The 6536-nt window shown below is 33.2% G+C and overlaps 1 non-coding gene across 1 annotated transcript; it reads left to right on the top strand.

The window, feature by feature from the left end:
* The first annotated feature begins 4683 nt into the window (after nt 1-4683).
* Nucleotides 4684-4844, top strand: LOC127108928 (U1 spliceosomal RNA). Its single transcript, XR_007796426.1, has one exon. It is a non-coding gene; the product is annotated as a U1 spliceosomal RNA (small nuclear RNA).
* The last annotated feature ends 1692 nt before the right edge of the window (nt 4845-6536 follow it).

Below are 6536 nucleotides of genomic sequence, written 5' to 3'. Positions count from 1 at the left end.
GCTCAAACTTGCTTGGACCTCCTCAAATCTCAAGTTGCCATTGGAGATGCTTTGAGAAAACAGAGCTCAAAAATGAAATCCCAGCTGATGAATGAGGCTATAATAAAGCTCCAAATGACATTTGGGTGATGAAGGATGCAAGGGTTCTTTGATTTCTTTGAATGGTTTCTGCAGAAAATATTGTTTTGCAAAAATGCACAATGAGGGAATCAGAGTATTTTCTGTATGTGGCTGCTGCTATTAGGGTTGCAAAATGACAGCAAACATGCTTTATATTTCCTGTTTAAGTTTTGCTAATGATGTACTATCAAGGATTAGCTCAAATGGAAACAATTGCAATTTTACTAATTTGGAAATGAGTGAGTAGGGAGGTGTAGTGGCTGCACGATTTTGGGCCTGCTACAGCTGCCAAGGACCTTGCCAATTGCTGTTTTTAATCTGCTGCAGAATGCTGTCCTTGTTGTACTCTCTTTTACTCTTATGCTCTCATTTGCAAAACTAACAAATTATGCACTTTTGCCAAAATTATGGTATAGTAATGGTATGGACATGAATTTGGGATTGGAGCAAGTCACAAATGATATATGGAACATTTCCCAATTGGCAAAAATGAGAAAAAGTCCATAAATCAAAAAGTCAACTTTGAGTCAAACTTTGAATTTAAATGCAAAAAGTCCAAAAATGCCATTTTGAATGGTAAGGTTTTAGGTCATGAAATTTATATTTTTGGAAAGAGGATGAAAAATGTGGTTTGTAGGAAAAAACCCCACCAAATTTGGCCTTATGGTTTGAGAGATATGGCTTGTTGAAGTTCAAAATTTGGTGAAAATGATTTGATCATATCTTGACAACCACACATGGGATTTTGATGTTCTTGGACTTTTTGAAAATGGGAAGACAAGATCTTCAACTTTCATGTTGGGCAAAAATTCATTTGGAGCTTGTATCATGATGTAAGTTTAAGATCAAGAAGTTTCCATTTTTGGCAGTTGAAATTACAGGTCCACTTTCTATTTCTGGAAAATTTCTGTTTGACTTGATTTTCTTCCATGATGAGGTTGAACATGATAGATGAGGCTTATACAAGCATGAATGAACTCCTTCAAATCAATTCTATCCATCAAATCATTGATTAAATCCTCAGTTGACCAAGTTTGACTTTTCTAGGGTTTTGGATGACTGGACCACTTCTGATGAATTCCAAACCCTAATTCCTTGAGAACTTGACTTCAAATGATGTCCCAAGATGTATGAACCTTTGATTAATGATCATGGTGCCCAAATTCTGCAAGAATGGCCACCATCCATTGCTTTGACTGATCAATGACTGACTTTGACCTAATTTCTGATGATTACTTTATCTGCAAGCAACAAGGTTAAACAGACAATATTTTTGTACTTTTTGAATGATAAACATATGAAAGCAAGAATATACAAATGCAAAGTATGCTTGGTGATCAAGAAAACAAACCCACAAGGCAATTTACCCACTAGAAGGGGACAAAGGCATGCAATGATCCTTGAGGTTATGATATGATATGATATGGGCCATGAGGGATCTTAGGGCCCAAAATTGGGGTCTTACAAATAGCTTGCTATTGGGTCTCTCAAGTGTCGCTTTTGTGTTGCACTTTAGCAATAGCATGGCACACCCCACCAAACCTAGTTCAATATTCTAAATTACTTGCTAATTTATTGATTTATTTATATTTTAATTTATATAAGTATGTACATCTTGGTAATAAAATCTCTTTTCTTTATTATAAAGTTTGAGTCTCTTTTAAATGAGTAAAGTTATCTCTATTTTTTTAAATAAGGAAATATTTATTTAACTCAGCACAACATTATAGTTTTTGTATGTGTGTTTATATGTTGCAAACCAAATTTCATAAAATGCCCAATAATGACATATGTGAAATAACAGTACTAGAAAAGAAATTGTACTTAATCTCTATAGCAGATTGAACATAATACTTCCATTTTGAAATGTCATGGATAAGATGAATGAAGAAAATGAAAGAAAACGGTTAAAAAATGTAATAAGGACAAAAAGACAATGATTTTCTGAGTAAGGGGAGTATTGCTTGTATAGTCGTAAGCCTTCTCTCAAATCATTTTCCCGGCGATCTTTCAATTCTTTTTACCAAGGTAGTCTTGCATCTGGAATTTTTTACAAGATTAAGGAACCAAAACAGTTGTAACCCCACATGGAAATACAGTAGTGAGATATTTCATTAGAAAATAAAATATCTCATATAAAAAAGGGATTGAAAATTTAAGAATTGGAATTTTGTAGTTTAAATATGATGAGACTTCCTTGAATTTTGCTCACTTTGTAACTTACTACACCAGAGTTCACTCTCAGCTCTGATGATCTTCTATCAGTGAACTCACCACTAATTTCTATCTTTCCTGTGAAAAAATGGAAACCAAGGTTGGCGAATCAGGGATAATTGCTAAAATGCATACAAATTACAAAATAAACTAACCATATCTTTTCTGCATTCTCATGAATAACGCGCCCATTTATTGACAAATTGTGTATATTGTTCTTACATGTTCCGCAGTTGGCCAAACTTCGGTCCCAAAATTAGCACTACAGATGTTGGAATTTTCTCAACTCATGAACCTTTGTTTCCAACAAAAAGAAAAGTGTCGATGTTGAACATATTGATTCAGTCATATCTCAAACAATATGGACCAAAAGTGTATCAAAGTCAAATTCAAAATGTTGAGATTAATGATCATTATAATGAATGTGATTATTAGCCATTAGTCATGATAGTATATGAAAAGTCATTTAAGTAGCTAAATGGATTATTTGAAAAGCTTATAATGCATTAATCTCAAAGTACTAAAGTCACATTAATTCAAAGAGGCGATTCTTGTAAAAAAATATTAATGCTATATAAAACTCCAAAATCATAAGCTCAATCTTGACCAAAATCATAAGCTCAATCTTGACCAAATTAAGGGATTCTCATAAAGGAGAGTCCACTACAAATAGCTTGACCAAGTTTTATGTCATTTAACTAGTCATTACAAAGGTTCAGTTGATTTGGAATCAATAAAACTATAGGATAAAATATGCTTCAAGTTTTTCATAACTAACCTTTTGGCACCATCACTCTCTATCACAATACAAATATATCAAAGACTTTCTACAAAAATAGCCAACATGAGAACCTCCAATCCAATAAATTATCATTAAATCAATATATGAAGAATATTCATAAAATATCATTCATCCACAATTGGTAAAAAATGAAACGCTACTGCAAAAATAAATGTGACAGAATCATACTCAGCTAAAATGTATGCTTTATCGTACCCTAGAAACCTACTTTGATCAGATGTCTGCAAGATCAATAAAACTTTAGTATAAGATAGGCTTCAAGGGTATGATGATTCCCAAAGAGTAAAGTAGTATTTATAGGTCCAATTCAACTTTTTCATAACCAACCCTTTTAGCACCATCAATCTGTAACAATACAAATACATCAAAGACTTTCTATAAAATTCCAACATGACCAATTCCAACCCCATAAATTATCATTCAATCAGTATATGAAGAATATTCATAAATTATCATTTCTTGGACATTTTGTAAAAAATGAAACACAACTACAAAAATAAATGTGACAGAATCATACTTTCAGCTAAAATGTATGCTTTCTTGTGCCAACACAACGAAATGATTTGATGACATTGATTCATCACACATTTTTAATAACAGATTGAAAGTGCTTCTTAAATCTCTGGGATACTAGTTATTATTTTGTAGATAAACAAATGTAGTTATATTAGTATTTTATCCAACACCCAATTTTGAACATGGGTCTTGTAACTCTTTTAAGTCTTAACACAAACACATTGAGCTACACAATTCTCTCTACTTTATTGAAAATACTTTATTGTTAACCAATGGCTTCCCCTTTCTTTACATTATAATTTAAGGTGTTTGCTACATCAAACACCCCTAGCCATTTAAATAAATTTATTATAATTAATAGCATTAGCAACCTTAAGAATTAAATTTGCACCAGTGCCTAACCTTGGCAGAAACTATTGGACTGGCAAGACATTGGTTCCAAGATAGCTTTGCATCTTTCTGCTTGCTCCGCCCCAACTTTAGTTACCGAGACACTGTATAGAAAGCAAAGCTAAATCCCACTTTCTGCATTCCAAGTACTAAGATCACACCTTAAATTAATCACTTTCTTTAATAAAGTTATTAACTAATTTTTTACTGTAGTTGCTTTGGTGACAAAACATGATACGCAACCGAAAAACCAACTTCAACACAAGTCGGAGTCGGAGTTAATGTTTTACATAGTTTGATGATAATGTAGTGGAGTAGAATAAGGTAGTTAGTATTCATTCGGCTGATGAAAGATCTCAATTTGAAACACATGAATAGGGAAGTTAAAATTTATTGCAAATACCAATTTTCGATTCAACTAAAAGTAAGAAGGAACAAAAAATCCAATTGAATAATAAGAGCCAAAGTGAACCTGTAATGCTTGAAGTTGGTCGGTTTCAAGTGGAGAAAAAAAAGCAGTAGTAAATAGATTGGGAAATACATTGCTTACTACTAATAGTAGTTGAGTCCCACATCGAAAGAATATGAAAGGTATTGAGAGAAGCAAGAGTATAAAATAACTTGAATACCGACATTGCAACATACTTACCTGGATGGGGTCAATGGTTGATCTTGAAGGACCATGGCCTGGGAGAGTGACCTCCATTGCACTTAGGAGGGGTGCTATCCTAAGGTCTACCCAAGTGGTGGAACCTACATCATAATTTGTTGCAGTGGGGGCCTGCGTTCGCGCGGCCCCCTCTTATTCTAATATCAAATTTTGAGGAATAATTTCTCCTTATATAATTATATAGATTGTAATCTCTTATTTTTCAGATCAATCTATGTTTTTTTTTTCAATTTAGAAGTGACAGGCCAGGACGGCGCCTCCACCAAACCAATTTGCCATGTTCTGTCACGTTTGTGTTGCAGATTATAATTTGGGAGATGTAGTTGCTTGTAATGTGTTCCTTCCACTACCAGGATGGTGCAGCCACAATCCTAAACTGTCAAGCCTTATCCCATATGGGTCACATCACCTTGGTGCTCCCATATGGGTTTAAATGGATATTTTGGCCAATGTATGACTTAATGGATATAAATTTGTATAATATTAAGATGGAACATGGTTCCTTAAATGGCTTACTTTGAAAACATGCGGTTGAGGGATTTAATCCACATATATGGAGAGGGATTTAATCTATTCAAAAACTTATACACAGACTAAATACCCTAAAAAATGATCCAAAATCAATGACAGAGTAATGGAATGCAACACGTACAATTTGTAAAGTAAACAACCATATATACCTGGTTTAGCTTTGAGTGACAACAAGTCACATTATAACTTGCCACTGCTGCTTCATCAAGCTCTGGTTTTGTTCCCAAAACTGACTCAAATTTCTATAATGATTTCTCGCACTTAGCATTCCTTAGGAATTTAAACAAGTAATGGATATTAGGATTATCAGGAAGATATCATTAATTCATTCAATCCATCTAGATATACTCCTAAATAATTGGATGCTTCGCAATTAAAGCCTTTTCTGTCTCAAACAAACATTGCAGATTAAAACTACATATAAAATTGCCATGTCTGTCTTGTCTTTACAAGAATAAAAAGAGTCAGTGACAACTCTATCAATTTTCTACTCCTTTTACCCGGGAACTCTAAGAGTCCCTCAACACTAAGGGATACAAACCTGCTCAAAAACAAATAGTTAAATAAAGTTTACCAATGAAGTTGTTATTCAGTGCAAGTTGAATAAAAAATTAACACTTTGGTTAATTAAAGTTGTAATAATTTGATTCTTCTGCCACAAAAAGTAACTCTCATTTTTATATAAAACATAGTTTTCAACTGAACTAACAATTCAACAAAAAAAAGGAGAAGAATTGGCAGGTAACATTTAAAGAAGCATCTTTCCACACTAAAACCTTTGTTAAGCACGGTACTACAAAATGAAACATTATAAGTCATCAAACTAATAAAAATGTGGTTTTTGCTGTCAATATTTTTTCAACAATGGCAGAACTTGCTCTAAAATGTCAATGTCTTGATGTCTAATCACTAACTGAATTTTTGGCTCCATGGGCCCTCTTAAGAAAGGCTTACACCCAAGGTTGTTTCTGTGTATATGCATTTAGCTTCCTTGGTTGTCTTGATGTATTTCATAATTATGAACAAATGGGTTTTGTTTATAGCATTTCAAAAAACTCTGGATTCAGTCAACTTTGCATATATGAAATCAATTTGAGCAGAAAATATATTTGAAGTATAAAATCTCCCTCTTGGTTTAATTAATGTTACATAAGAGCAAGCTACATCATACTTGTGTTGACAAGAACACTAGTAGACTTCTAATTATTGTATTAATGTCCCACATCACCGAGTTAGCAAAGAAGAAGAAACTATGACAGATATAAAAGACATAATAAGCATGTCTTTCAACTT

Source organism: Lathyrus oleraceus, chromosome 7, assembly GCF_024323335.1.
Source record: "Lathyrus oleraceus cultivar Zhongwan6 chromosome 7, CAAS_Psat_ZW6_1.0, whole genome shotgun sequence".
NCBI lineage: Eukaryota > Viridiplantae > Streptophyta > Magnoliopsida > Fabales > Fabaceae > Lathyrus > Lathyrus oleraceus.
Note: the sequence above shows the minus strand (reverse complement) of the source record. Positions and strands in the feature narration are given on the sequence as shown.